This window comes from Oncorhynchus mykiss, chromosome 13, assembly GCF_013265735.2.
Source record: "Oncorhynchus mykiss isolate Arlee chromosome 13, USDA_OmykA_1.1, whole genome shotgun sequence".
Classification (NCBI taxonomy): Eukaryota; Metazoa; Chordata; class Actinopteri; order Salmoniformes; family Salmonidae; genus Oncorhynchus; species Oncorhynchus mykiss.
In genome coordinates, this window is record NC_048577.1 from 67500219 (window position 1) to 67516329 (window position 16111).

Sequence of the window (16111 nt, forward strand, 5' to 3'; positions counted from 1 at the left end):
ATGTTTATTTTGTTATATTTATTATTGTAAGGCAGAACACTTGATAAACAAGACACATTAGTTTTATTTTTCAAATGTGGTTTGAACTGGGTGACCTCGTAATCTCTACGTGAAAGTCAAATCAAATCAAATTTTATTTGTCACATACACATGGTTAGCAGATGTCAATGTGAGTGTACCGAAATGCTTGTGCTTCTAGTTGCGACAATGCAGTAATAACAAGTAATCTAACTAACAGTTCCAAAACTACTGTCTTGTACACAGTGTAAGGGGATAAAGAATATGTACATAAGGATATATGAATGAGTGATGGTACAGAGCAGCATAGGCAAGATACAGTAGATGGTATCGAGTACAGTATGTACAAATGAGATGAGTATGTAAACAAAGTGGCATAGTTTAAAGTGGCTAGTGATACATGTATTACATAAGGATACAGTCGATGATATAGAGTACAGTATATACGTATGCATATGAGATGAATAATGTAGGGTAAGTAACATTATATAAGGTAGCATTGTTTAAAGTGGCTAGTGATATATTTACATCATTTCCCATCAATTCCCATTATTAAAGTGGCTGGAGTTGAGTCAGTGTCAGTGTGTTGGCAGCAGCCACTCAGTGTTAGTGGTGGCTGTTTAACAGTCTGATGGCCTTGAGATAGAAGCTGTTTTTCAGTCTCTCGGTCCCAGCTTTCATGCACCTGTACTGACCTCGCCTTCTGGATGATAGCAGGGTGAACAGGCAGTGGCTCGGGTGGTTGATGTCCTTGATGATCTTTATGGCCTTCCTGTGACATCGGGTGGTGTAGGTGTCCTGGAGGGCAGGTAGTTTGCCCCCGGTGATGCGTTGTGCAGACCTCACTACCCTCTGCTCTCGATTGTGCATCTGTAGAAGTTTGTGAGTGCTTTTGGTGACAAGCCGAATTTCTTCAGCCTCCTGAGGTTGAAGAGGCGCTGCTGCGCCTTCTTCACGATGCTGTCTGTGTGAGTGGACCAATTCAGTTTGTCTGTGATGTGTATGCCGAGGAACTTAAAACTTGCTACCCTCTCCACTACTGTTCCATCGATGTGGATAGGGGGGTGTTCCCTCTGCTGTTTCCTGAAGTCCACAATCATCTCCTTAGTTTTGTTGACGTTGAGTGTGAGGTTATTTTCCTAACACCACACTCCGAGGGCCCTCACCTCCTCCCTGTAGGACGTATCGTCGTTGTTGGTAATCAAGCCTACCACTGTTGTGTCGTCCGCAAACTTGATGATTGAGTTGGAGGCGTGCATGGCCACGCAGTCGTGGGTGAACAGGGAGTACAGGAGAGGGCTCAGAACGCACCCTTGTGGGGCCCCAGTGTTGAGGATCAGCGGGGAGGAGATGTTGTTGCCTACCCTCACCACCTGGGGGCGGCCCGTCAGGTACCCAGTTGCACAGGGCGGGGTCGAGACCCAGGGTCTCGAGCTTGATGACGAGCTTGGAGGGTACTATGGTGTTGAATGCCGAGCTGTAGTCGATGAACAGCATTCTCACATAGGTATTCCTCTTGTCCAGATGGGTTAGGGTAGTGTGCAGTGTGGTTGAGATTGCATCGTCTGTGGACCTATTTGGGCGGTAAGCAAATTGGAGTGGGTCTAGGGTGTCAGGTAGGGTGGAGGTGATATGGTCCTTGACTAGTCTCTCAAAGCACTTCATGATGACGGGTGTGAGTGCTACAGGGCGGTAGTCGTTTAGCTCAGTTACCTTAGCTTTCTTGGGAACAGGAACAATGGTGGCCCTCTTGAAGCATGTGGGAACAGCAGACTGGTATAGGGATTGATTGAATATGTCCGTAAACACACCGGCCAGCTGGTCTGCGCATGCTCTGAGGGCGCGGCTGGGGATGCCGTCTGGGCCTGCAGCCTTGCGAGGGTTAACACGTTTAAATGTCTTACTCACCTCGGCTGCAGTGAAGGAGAGACCGCATGTTTTCGTTGCAGGCCGTGTCAGTGGCACTGTATTGTCCTCAAAGCTGGCAAAAAAGTTATTTAGTCTGCCTGGGAGCAAGACATCCTGGTCCGTGACTGGGCTGGATTTCTTCCTGTAGTCCGTGATTGACTGTAGACCCTGCCACATGCCTCTTGTGTCTGAGCCGTTGAATTGAGATTCTACTTTGTCTCTGTACTGGCGCTTAGCTTGTTTGATAGCCTTGCGGAGGGAATAGCTGCACTGTTTGTATTCTGTCATGTTACCAGACACCTTGCCCTGATTAAAAGCAGTGGTTCGCGCTTTCAGTTTCACACGAATGCTGCCATCAATCCACGGTTTCTGGTTAGGGAATGTTTTAATCGTTGCTATGGGAACGACATCTTCAACGCACGTTCTAATGAAAGTCCAGCAATTGGCGTGGGATGGATGGGGCAGGTTTGAGACTGATCTAAGGAATTAACAAAAATAAATAACTTTATTTCTCAGCTGCCTCCAATGTCTGTACGTGAATTAATACCTTTTATTTGCTAAATATTTACAATAGATGGCAGCATATGACCATGAAGCATCAGTTATAGTATATATATTATTATATATATTATATATATTATATATTAATATGATTGACATGCAACCACAGACTATATGTCTCATAATTTTCTAAAATGGTCACTCATTTCTTTACTTAGCTATATATCTCGTATTAGGGCTGTGTTGCTTTTGGGAGAGCAAAAAAAAAAGACCATAGCAGGTCTTGAACCCCTAAGAAAAGAAAAAAAAGAAAATTCAGTCATTACAACGCCAAACTTTTTTCCAAATTAACTCCATAATATCGACAGAAACATGGCAAACGTTGTTTAGAATCAATCCTCAAGGTGTTTTTCACATATCTATAACTGTAATTCCTTACTAAAGTAGTAATTACATAAAATGTTCTAGTTCATTTTCCCATTTACAACCATAAAATAACTATTTATAGCACAACAAACAATGAAACTCGCTTAACTCAATAACACCAAACACCAGTTAATTGTATTAAAAACGATTTATTTGGATGGGTGCCAAAGTAACAGTCCTGTAGTCAAATGAGAGCTCTACAGTAGGTACCAAAACATTTTCTCAAAAGTTACAAGTTTATCAACGTTCAAAGCAGAACGACTTTCCCATTGTTCCTCAACTGTCTCATTTTCCAGCTCTGACTGAAACTCTGCTTATGTTTTCCCATTTGGGAGATGTAATGTTTGTCTCTGTTGTGTTGAAGACCAATCACGCAGGAGAGACCAGCCTCCCCTGTTCCCAGCTGTGTGTCCAGGAAGAGTGACCGGTCTATGGATCGTCCTATAGAGTTTAGAGAGGGAGACTTTTCTACTGAACAAAGGTAAGAAGAACTCATGGGTCCTGGTCAGTGAGTTAAACAACACTGTCTCTAGTCATTTCTCCTCTCCCATTTTCCCATTTATTGTTGTTGTTTTCATAATCCATAGGCTCATCCTTTTTTCAATTTTCATAGTCCTAAAACAATATTAAACAAACACAACATTCCCTCCCTGTGTGTGTGTGTGTGTGTGTGTGTGTGTGTGTGTGTGTGTGTGTGTGTGTGTGTGTGTGTGTGTGTGTGTGTGTGTGTGTGTCTGAACTCCTTGGATGAGGAGATGTAATCTCTATCCTGATTGCCTAGTCACTTTTACCCCTACCGACATGCACATATTATCTCAATTATAGTCAGTAATGGTACACCTTATAGTCTCATTATTACCTCAACTACCTGGTACCCTGCACATTGACTCAGTACTGGTACTCCTTATAGCCTCATTATTACCTCAACTACCTGGTACCCTGCATATTGACTCAGTACTGGTACTCCTTATAGTCTCATTATTACCTCAGCTACCTGGTACCCTGCACATTGACTCAGTAATGGTTCTCCTTATAGTCTCATTATTACCTCAACTACCTGGTACCCTGCACATTGACTCAGTACTGGTACTCCTTATAGTCTCACTATTACCTCAACTACCTGGTACCCTGCACATTGACTCAGTACTGGTTCTCCTTATAGTCTCATTATTTTTATTTTGTGTTACTATTTCCAAGGTTTAAGGGCAACGTAGCACGTCTGGTGAACAGGGCAGAGTCCAACATCCTCAGTCAGACCAGTAGAAACTGGATCAGCAGCACTACAAGGTATCACGTCTGGTGAACAGGTCAGAGTTCATATCCTCAGTCAGACCAGTAGAAACTGGATCAGCAGCACTACAAGGTATCACGTCTGGTGAACAGGTCAGAGTTCATATCCTCAGTCAGACCAGTAGAAACTGGATCAGCAGCACTACAAGGTATCACGTCTGCTGAACAGGTCAGAGTTCATATCCTCAGTCAGACCAGTAGAAACTGGATCAGCAGCACTACAAGGTATCACGTCTGGTGAACAGGTCAGAGTTCATATCCTCAGTCAGACCAGTAGAAACTGGATCAGCAGCACTACAAGGTATCACGTCCGGATCATGTATCAATACTGATAGGATGGAAAGAAAGGGTGCGCTGCTTTCAGATCTGTTTTCTCCATTTAAATATTTCCTTAACATTATAATTATGTCACAGTACTGACCACAGATCAGCTTATATTATCACATATGGCTTCAAGTATTGAGTATCTATGTAATTGAACAAGCCCATGTCATGATTAGATAGTGATAAAACACAAATCTCTTTCATAATTTCTTTAAACAATAAAAGCTCATTTACGAACATTTCTGAAAAGTGATTTATTGCGTTTTGGAATGAAACTCTTCTTATGTTTCCCCATCTGAGCTCAGAGTAGATGAGAGATGTAATGTTTGTCTCTGTTGTGTTGAAGCCCAATCAAGCAGGAGAGACCAGCCTCCCCTGTACCCAGCTGTGTGTCCATGAAGAGTGACCGGTCCATGGATTGTCCTATATCCTTTAGAGATGGAGACCTTTCTACTGAACAAAGGTAAGAAGAACTCATGGGTCATGGTCAGTGAGTTAAACAACACTGTCTCTAGTCATTTCTCCTCTCCCATTTTCCCATTTATTGTTGTTGTTTTCATAATCCATAGGCTAATCATTTGCATAGTCCTAAAACAATATTAAACAAACACAACATTCCCTCCCTGTGTGTGTGTGTGTGTGTGTGTGTGTGTGTGTGTGTGTGTGTGTGTGTGTGTGTGTGTGTGTGTGTGTGTGTGTGTGTGTGTGTGTGTGTGTGTGTGTGTGTGTGTGTGTGTGTGTGTGTACTCCCTGCATAAGGAGATGTAATTACTATCCTGATTGCCTAGTCACTTTTACCCCTACCTACATGTACAATACCGTTCAAAGGTTTAGAGTCACCTAGAAATGTCCCTATTTTTGAAAAAAAAGCTATTTTGTTTCCATTAAAATAACATCAAATGGATCAGAAATACAGTGTAGACATTATTCATGTTGTAAATTGCTATTGTAGCTGTAAACGGCAGATTTTTTCATGGACTATCTACATAGAGTTCCTCTCTCCAGTGTCTCTGTTATTTTTCCAATGTTTTAATTTTTATTGGCCAGTCTGAGATATGGCTTTTTCTTTGCAACTCTGCCCAGAAGGCCAGCACCCCTGAGTCACCTCTTCAGTGTTGATGTTTAGACTGGTGTTTTGCGGGTGCTATTTAATGAAGCTGCCAGTTGAGGACTTGTGAGGAGTCTGTTTCTCAAACTAGACACTCAAATGTACTTGTCCTTTTGCTTAGGCTTCCCACTCCTCTCTCTATTCTGGTTAGGGCCAGTTTGTGCTGTTCTGTGAAGGGCACAGGTTTTAAAATGTATTTCATCTTTATTTAACCAGGTAGGCCATTTGAGAACAAGTTCTCATTTACAACTGCGACCTGGCCAAGATAAAGCAAAGCAGTGCGACACGAACAACACCGAGTTACACATGGAATTAACAAATGTACAGTCAATAACACAATAGAAAAGTCTATATACAGTGTGTGCAAATGAAGTAAGTTTAGGGAGGTAAGGCAATAAATAGGCCATAGGGGCGAAATAACTACATTTTAGCAATTCAACACTGGAGTGATAGATGTGCAGATGATGAATGTGCAAGTAGAGATACTGGGGTGGAAAGGAACAAAAAATAAATAACAATATGGGGATGAGGTAGTTGGGTGGGCTATTTACCAATGGGCTATGCAATGATCGGTAAGGTTCTCTTACAGCTGATGCTTAAATTTAGTGAGTGAGATATAAGTCTCCAGCTTCAGTGATTTTTGAAATTCGTTCCAGTCATTGGCAGCAGAGAACTGTAAGGAAAGGCGGCCAAAGTAGGATTTGGTTACTGGGGGTGACCAGTGAAATATACCTGCTGGGGCACGCGCTACAACTGGGTGCTGCTATGGTGACCTTTAAGCTGAGATAAGGCGCGGCTTTACCTAGCAAGGACTTCTAGGTGACCTGGAGCCAGTGGGTTTGGAGACGAATATGAAGCGAGGGCCAGCCAGTGAGAGCGTACAGGTCGCAATGGTGGGTAGCATATGGGGAATTGATGAAAAAAACGGATGGCGCTGTGACATACTGCATCCAATTTGCTGAGTAGATTGTTGGAAGCTATTTTGAAATGACATCGCCGAAGTCAAGGATCGGTAGAATAGTCAGTTTTATGAGGGTATGTTTGGCAGCATGAGCGAAGGATGCTTTGTTGCGAAATAGGAAGCCAATTCTAAATTTCATTTTGGATTGGAGATGCTTAATGTGAGTTTGGAAGGAGAGTTTACAGTCTAACCAGACGCCTAGGTATTAGTAGTTGTCGACATATTCTAAGTCAGAACCATTCAGAGTAGTGATGCTAGTCGGGCGGGCGGGTGTGGGCAGCGATCAGTTGAAGAGAATGCATTCAGTTTTACTTGCATTTAAGAGCAGTTGGAGGCCACGGAAGGAGTGCTGTATGGCATTGAAGCACGTCTGAAAGTTTTTTACAGCTCGCTGTCCCGCTAGCGTTTTACTACGACAACATCCAGAAACAGAGGAGGGAACACCCCCCTATCCACATCGATGGAACAGTAGTGGAGAGGGTAGTAAGTTTTAAGTTCCTCGGCGTACACATCACAGACAAACTGAATTGGTCCACCCACACAGACAGCATCGTGAAGAAGGCGCAGCAGCGCCTCTTTAACCTCAGGAGGCTGAAGAAATTTGGCTTGTCACCAAAAGCACTCACAAACTTCTACAGATGCGCAATCGAGAGCATCCTGTCGGGCTGTATCACCGCCTGGTACGGCAACTGCTCCGCCCACAACTGTAAGGCTCTCCAGAGGGTAGTGAGGTCTGCACAACGCATCACCGGGGGCAAACTACCTGCCCTCCAGGACACCTACACCACCCGATGTCACAGGAAGGCCATAAAGATCATCAAGGACAACAACCACCCGAGCCACTGCCTGTTCACCCCGCTATCATCCAGAAGGCGAGGTCAGTACAGGTGCATCAAAGCTGGGACCGAGAGACTGAAAAACAGCTTCTATCTCAAGGCCATCAGACTGTTAAACAGCCACCACTAACATTGAGTGGCTGCTGCCAACACACATGACTCAACTCCAGCCACTTTAATAATGGGAATTGATGGGAAATGATGTAAAATATATCACTAGCCACTTTAAACAATGCTACCTAATATAATGTTTACATACCCTACATTATTCATCTCATTAGTATACGTATATACTGTACTCTATATCATCTACTGCATCTTTATGTAATACATGTATCACTAGCCACTAACTATGCCACTTTGTTTACATACTCATCTCATATGTATATACTGCACTCAATACCATCAACTGTATCTTGCCAATGCCGCTCTGTACCATCACTCATTCATATATCTTTATGTACATATTCTTTATTCACTTACACTTGTGTCTATAAGGTAGTAGTTTTGGAATTGTTAGCTAGATTACTTGTTGGTTATTACTGCATTGTCGAAACTAGAAGCACAAGCATTTCGCTACACTCGCATTAACATCTGCTAACCATGTGTATGTGACAAATAACATTTGATTTGATTTGATTTGATTTGAAATTGCAGTATGCGAATTTCAAAATACAAAAATCATAATATTAAACATTCTTGAAAATACAGGTGTCATTCATCATTCTTTATCTTAGAATATTGGTAATCGAACAGCTTTGTCCGATTTACAATAGGCTTTACGGAGAAAGCATAGCATTTGATTGTCTGAGGACAGAGTCCCACATACGCCCAGCATACACATATTTTTCAAACCAGCACAGGCATCACAAAAATCAGAAATAGAGATAAAATAACTTACTTACCTTTGAAGATCTTCCTCTGTTTGCAATCCCAAGGGTCCCAGCTACACAACAAATGGTAATTTAGTTTGATTCATTAATCCACCCGTTCAACTCGTTCAACATGCAAAGCAATCCAAAAAGATACCGGGAAACTTCATCCAAACAAGTCAAACAACATTTCTAATCAATCCTCAGGTATGTAATTAAACAATACAATTTAAGACGGAATGTAGTATGTTCAATACCAGAGATAAATAACGAAAGGTGCGGACTCATTCACGCGCGCCACAAGACTACAGTTCCTGTGAGGAACACCTTGGATAAGCTACAACTACTTGTTCATTTTTCAAAAAACAAACCTGAAAACCTTGTATAAAGACTGTTCACATCCAGTGGAAGCCATATAGGTACTGCAAACTGGGCGCTATTTGGTTGGAAATGCAATAGGCCAACATAGGAATGGCCTGGGAGCTCAGAAAAATACAATTCTGGATGGATTTTCCTCGGGTTTTCGCCTGCCATATCAGTTCTGTTAACCTCACAGGCATTAATTTGACAGTTTTAGAAATTTCAAAGTGCTTTCTATCAAATACAACCAATTATATGCATATCCTGGTTTCTGTTTCTGAGTAACAGGCAGTTTACTTTGGGCACGTCAAACTATCCAAAGTTCTGAACACTGCTCCCTAGCCCTATTAACGCAGTGTCCAAAGAAGGGCCAGAACTATACAAAATCTGCGTAGAAGTGGATCAGAGAATCACCAGCAGCAAGAGTGACATCATTGATGTATACAAAGAAAAGAGTCGGCCCGAGAATATAACCCTGTGGCACTCCCATAGAGACTGCCAGAGGTCCAGACAAAAGGCCCTCTAATTTGACACACTGAACTCTATCTGAGAAGTAGTTGGTGAACCAGACAAGGCAGTCATTTGAGAAGACAAGGCTGTTGTAGTACACAGCGTTGTACGAGATCTTCAGTTTCTTAGCAATTTCTTGCTTGGAAAAGCCTTCATTTCTCAAGAGTCGACTGAAGAGTTTCAGAAGAAAGTCTTTGTTTATGGCCATTTTGAGCTTGTAATCGAACCCCCAAATGCTGATGCTCCAGATACTCAAATTGTCTAAAGAAGGCCAGTTTTATTGTTTCATTAATCAGAACAACAGTTTTTAGATGTGTTAACATAATTGCAAAAGGGCTTTGTAATGATCAATTAGCTTTTTAAAATTATAAACTTGGATTAGCTAACACAACGTGCCATTGGAACACGGGAGTGATGGTTGCTGATAATGGGCCTCTGTACGCCTAAGTAGATATTCCATAAAAAAATCAGCTGTTTCCAGCTGTTTCTATTTACAACATTAACAATGTCTACCCTGTATTTCTGAACAATTTGATGTTATTTTAAAGGACTTTTTTCTTTCAAAAACAACATTACTAAGTGACCCCTAACTTTTGAACGACATATTAACTCAATTGCCTCAACTACCTGGTACCCCTGGACATTGACTCAGTACTGGTACTCCTTATAGTCTCATTATTACCTCAACTACCTGGTACCCTGGACATTGACTCAGTACTGGTACTCCTTATAGTCTCATTATTACCTCAACTACCTGGTACCCTGGACATTGACTCAGTACTGGTTCTCCTTATAGTCTCATTATTACCTCAACTACCTGGTACCCTGGACATTGACTCAGTACTGGTTCTCCTTATAGTCTCATTATTACCTCAACTACCTTGTACCCTGCACATTGACTCAGTACTGGTTCTCCTTATAGTCTCATTATTACCTCAACTACCTGGTACCCTGCACATTGACTCAGTACTGGTACTCCTTATAGTCTCATTATTACCTCAACTACCTGGTACCCTGCACATTGACTCAGTACTGGTACTCCTTATAGTCTCATTATTACCTCAACTACCTGGTACCCTGAACATTGACTCAGTACTGGTACTCCTTATAGTCTCATTATTACCTCAACTACCTGGTACCCTGAACATTGACTCAGTACTGGTACTCCTTATAGTCTCATTATTACCTCAACTACCTGGTACCCTGCACATTGACTCAGTACTGGTACTCCTTATAGTCTCATTATTACCTCAACTACCTGGTACCCTGCACATTGACTCAGTACTGGTACTCCTTATAGTCTCATTATTATCTCAACTACCTGGTACCCCTGCACATTGACTCAGTACTGGTACTCCTTATAGTCTCATTATTACCTCAACTACCTGGTACCCTGCACATTGACTCAGTACTGGTACTCCTTATAGTCTCATTATTACCTCAACTACCTGGTACCCTGCACATTGACTCAGTACTGGTACTCCTTATAGTCTCATTATTACCTCAACTACCTGGTACCCTGCACATTGACTCAGTACTGGTACTCCTTATAGTCTCATTATTACCTCAACTACCTGGTACCCTGCACATTGACTCAGTACTGGTTCTCCTTATAGCCTCATTATTACCTCAACTACCTGGTACCCTGCACATTGACTCAGTACTGGTACTCCTTATAGTCTCATTATTACCTCAACTACCTGGTACCCTGCACATTGACTCAGTACTGGTTCTCCTTATAGTCTCATTATTACATCAACTACCTGGTACCCTGCACATTGACTCAGTACGGGTACTCCTTATAGTCTCATTATTACCTCAACTACCTGGTACCCTGCACATTGACTCAGTACTGGTACTCCTTATAGTCTCATTATTACCTCAACTACCTGGTACCTGTCACGCCCTGACCATAGTTTACTTTGTATTTTCTATGTTTTGATTGGTCAGGGTGTGATCTGAGTGGGCATTCTATGTTTCATGTCTTGTTTGTCTATTTCTATGTTCAGCCTGATATGGTTCTCAGTCAGAGGCAGGTGTTCGTCATTGTCTCTGATTGGGAACCATATTTAGGTAGCCTGGGTTTCACTGTGTGTTTGTGGGTGATTGTTCCTGTCCTTAGTGTTAGTTTGCACCAGTTTAGGCTGTTTCGGTTTTCATTACATTTATTATTTTGCACTGTTTGTATTTAGATTCGTGTTGCTATAGTCACAATAAACATGGATCGTAATCTACACGCCGCATTTTGGTCCGACTCTCCTTCTCATCAAGAAAACCGTTACAGAATCACCCACCACCAACGGACCAAGCAGCGTGTCAACAGGCAGCAGCAGCAGCGTAAAGAGGAATGGACATGGGAGGACGTTTTGGATGGCAAGGGCTGTTACACTTGGGAGGAGATACTGGCTGGAAGAGATCGCCTCCCATGGGAACAGGTGGAGGCACTTAGGAGAGCAGAGGCAGCCGGAGAGAGGAGCCGGCGATATGAGGGAACACGGCTGGCAAGGAAGCCCGAGAGGCAGCCCCAAAAATTTCTTGGGGGGGGGCTAACAGGGAGTATGGCTACGCCAGGTAGGAGACCTGGGCAGACTCCCTGTGCTTACCGGGGGGCTAGAGAGACCGGACAGGTACCGTGTTATGCAGTGGTGCGCACGGTGTCTCCAGTGCGGGTGCATAGCCCGGTGCGGTATATTCCAGCTCCGCGTGTCGGCCGGGCTAGATTGAGCGTCGAGCCTAATGCCATGAAGCCGGCTCTACGCAGCTGGTCCCCAGTGCGTCTCCTTGGGCCGGTTTACATGGCACCAGCCTTGCGCTCGGTTTCTCCGGTTCGCCTGCATAGTCCAGTGCGGGCTATTCCACCTCGCCGCACTGGCAGGGCGACCGTGAGCATTCAACCAGGTAAGGTTGGGCAGGCTCGGTGCTCAAGAGCTCCAGGGCGCCTGCACGGTCCGGTTTTTCCAGTACCACCTCCACACCCCAGCCCTCCGGTAGCAGCTCCCCGCACCAGGCTTCCTGTGCGTGTCCTCGGCCCAGTACCACCAGTGCCAGCACCACGCATCAGGCCTACAGTGCGCCTCGCCTGTCCAGCGCTGCCAGAGCCTCCCTTCTCTTCAGCGCTGTCGGAGTCTCCCGCCTGTTTAGCGCTGTTAGAGCCTTCCTTTTCTACAGCGCTGCCGGAGTCTCCCGCCTGTTCAGAACTGCCAGTTTGCAAAGAGCTGCCAGTTAGCATAGAGCTGCCAGTTAGCATAGAGCTGCCAGTTAGCATAGAGCTGCCAGTTAGCATAGAGCTGCCAGTTAGCATAGAGCTGCCAGTTAGCAAGGAGCTGCCAGTCTGCAAGGAGCTGCCAGTCTGCAAGGAGCTGCCAGTCTGCAAGGAGCTGCCAGTCTGCATAGAGCTGCCAGTCTGCAAGGAGCCGCCAGAGCTGCCTGTCTGCAGGATGCCGCCAAAGCTGCCAGTCTGCAAGGAGCCGCCAGAGCTGCCAGTCTGCAAGGAGCCGCCAGAGCTGCCAGTCTGCAAGGAGCCGCCAGAGCTGCCAGTCTGCAAGGAGCCGCCAGAGCCGCCAGTCAGTATGGAGCAGCCAGGGCCGCCAGTCAGTATGGAGCAGCCAGGGCCGCCAGTCAGCATGGAGCAGCCAGGACCGCCAGTCAGCATGGAGCAGCCAGGGCCGCCAGTCAGCATGGAGCAGCCAGTCAGCATGGAGCAGCCAGAGCAGCCAGTCAGCATGGAGCAGCCAGTCAGCATGGAGCAGCCAGAGCAGCCAGTCAGCATGGAGCTGCCAGTCAGCATGGAGCAGCCAGTCAGCAGGGAGCAGCCAGAGCTGCCAGTCAGCATGGAGCAGCCAGTCAGCATGGAGCAGCCAGAGCTGCCAGTCAGCATGGAGCAGCCAGTCAGCATGGAGCAGCCAGAGCTGCCAGTCATCATGGAGCAGCCAGTCAGCATGGAGCAGCCAGAGCTGCCAGTCGACCAGACTCTCCCAGATCTGCCAGTCGACCAGACTCTTCCAGATCTGCCAGTCGATCAGACTCTTCCAGATCTGCCAGTCGACCAGACTCTTCCAGATCTGCCAGTCGACCAGACTCTTCCAGATCTGCCAGTCGACCAGACTCTTCCAGATCTGCCAGTCGACCAGACTCTTCCAGATCTGCCAGTCGACCAGACTCTTCCAGATCTGCCAGTCGTCCAGATTCTCCCAGATCTGCCAGTCGTCCAGATTCTCCCAGATCCGCCAGTCGACCAGATTCTCCCAGATCCGCCAGTCGACCAGATTCTTCCAGATCTGCTAGTCGACCAGGATCTGCTGAAACCGCCAGCCAGCCAGGTTCTGGTAGTTTCTACTACCTGCCTGGGCTTCCTCTCAGTGCTGAGCTTCTTCTCAGTGCTGAGCTTCCTCTCACTGCTGAGCTACCCATCTGTCCCGAGTTACATCTGTCCCGAGCTGTCCCTCTGTCCCATGTTATCATTGTGGTGGGTAACCTATTTAGGGACGTTTAGGAGGGGGATTAAAACTGTCATGGAGTGGGGTCCACGTCCAGCGCCAGAGCCGCCACCGCGGACAGATGCCCACCCAGACCCTCCCCTATAGGTTCAGGTTTTGCGGCCGGAGTCCGCACCTTGGGGGGGGGGTACTGTCACGCCCTGACCATAGTTTACTTTGTATTTTCTATGTTTTGATTGGTCAGGGTGTGATCTGAGTGGGCATTCTATGTTTCATGTCTTGTTTGTCTATTTCTATGTTCAGCCTGATATGGTTCTCAGTCAGAGGCAGGTGTTCGTCATTGTCTCTGATTGGGAACCATATTTAGGTAGCCTGGGTTTCACTGTGTGTTTGTGGGTGATTGTTCCTGTCCTTAGTGTTAGTTTGCACCAGTTTAGGCTGTTTCGGTTTTCATTACATTTATTATTTTGCACTGTTTGTATTTAGATTCGTGTTGCTATAGTCACAATAAACATGGATCGTAATCTACACGCCGCATTTTGGTCCGACTCTCCTTCTCATCAAGAAAACCGTTACAGTACCCTGCACATTGACTCAGTAATGGTACTCCTTATAGTCTAATTATTACCTCAACTACCTGGTACCCTGCACATTGACTCAGTACTGGTACTCCTTATAGTCTCATTATTACCTCAACTACCTGGTACCCTGCACATTGACTCAGTACTGGTACTCCTCATAGTCTCATTATTACCTCAACTACCTGGTACCCTGCACATTGACTCAGTACTGGTACTCCTTATAGCCTCATTATTACCTCAACTACCTGGTACCCTGCACATTGACTCAGTACTGGTACTCCTTATAGTCTCATTATTACATCAACTACCTGGTACCCTGCACATTGACTCAGTACTGGTACTCCTTATAGTCTCATTATTACCTCAACTACCTGGTACCCTGCACATTGACTCAGTACTGGTACTCCTTATAGTCTCATTATTACCTCAACTACCTGGTACCCTGCACATTGACTCAGTACTGGTACTCCTTATAGTCTCATTATTACCTCAACTACCTGGTACCCTGCACATTGACTCAGTACTGGTACTCCTTATAGTCTCATTATTACCTCAACTACCTGGTACCCTGCACATTGACTCAGTACTGGTACTCCTTATAGCCTCATTATTACCTCAACTACCTGGTACCCTGCACATTGACTCAGTACTGGTTCTCCTTATAGCCTCATTATTACCTCAACTACCTGGTACCCTGCACATTGACTCAGTACTGGTTCTCCTTATAGTCTCATTATTACCTCAACTACCTAGTACCCTGCACATTGACTCAGTACTGGTTCTCCTTATAGTCTCATTATTACCTCAACTACCTAGTACCCTGCACATTGACTCAGTACTGGTTCTCCTTATAGTCTCATTATTACCTCAACTACCTAGTACCCTGCACATTGACTCAGTACTGGTTCTCCTTATAGTCTCATTATTACCTCGACTACCTAGTACCCTGCACATTGACTCAGTACTGGTTCTCCTTATAGTCTCATTATTACCTCGACTACCTGGTACCCTGCACATTGACTCAGTACTGGTACTCCTTATAGTCTCATTATTACCTCAACTACCTAGTACCCTGCACATTGACTCAGTACTGGTTCTCCTGCAGGTACCCCTGCACATTGACTCAGTACTGGTACTCCTTATAGTCTCATTATTACCTCAACTACCTGGTACCCTGCACATTGACTCAGTACTGGTACTCCTTATAGTCTCATTATTACCTCAACTACCTGGTACCCTGCACATTGACTCAGTACTGGTACTCCTTATAGTCTCATTATTACCTCAACTACCTGGTACCCCTGCACATTGACTCAGTACTGGTTCTCCTTATAGTCTCATTATTACCTCAACTACATGGTACCCTGCACATTGACTCAGTACTGGTACTCCTTATAGTCTCATTATTACCTCAACTACCTGGTACCCTGCACAATGACTCAGTACTGGTACTCCTTATAGTCTCATTATTACCTCAACTACCTGGTACCCCTGGACATTGACTCAGTGCTGGTACTCCTTATAGTCTCATTATTACCTCAACTACCTGGTACCCTGCACATTGACTCAGTACTGGTACTCCTTATAGTCTCATTATTACCTCAACTACCTGGTACCCCTGCACATTATTTCTATTTTGTGTTCCTATTTCCAAGGTACAAGGGCAATATAACATCTACATATCACTAACAACCCACTACTATACATTATAACCTAGTCTATTTTACATAATATAACATCTACATATCACTAACAAACCACTACTATACATTATAACCTAGTCTACTTTACATAATATAACATCTACATATCACTAACAACCCACTACTATACATTATAACCTAGCCTACTTTACATAATATAACATATTACTAACAACCCACTACTATACATTATAACCTAGCCTACTTTACATAATATAACATATCACTAACAACCCACTACTATACATTATAACCTAGTCTATTTTACATAATATAA

At 44.6% G+C, this 16111-nt stretch overlaps 1 protein-coding gene and 1 pseudogene across 1 annotated transcript in view; one reads left to right on the top strand and one right to left on the bottom strand.

The window, feature by feature from the left end:
- The window catches only part of LOC118938461, a 942996-nt pseudogene that overhangs the window by 701874 nt on the left and 225011 nt on the right, over positions 1-16111 (top strand).
- Positions 1-16111, bottom strand: part of LOC110515071 (NACHT, LRR and PYD domains-containing protein 3-like) — a 390541-nt gene that overhangs the window by 241974 nt on the left and 132456 nt on the right. The window lies entirely within an intron of this gene.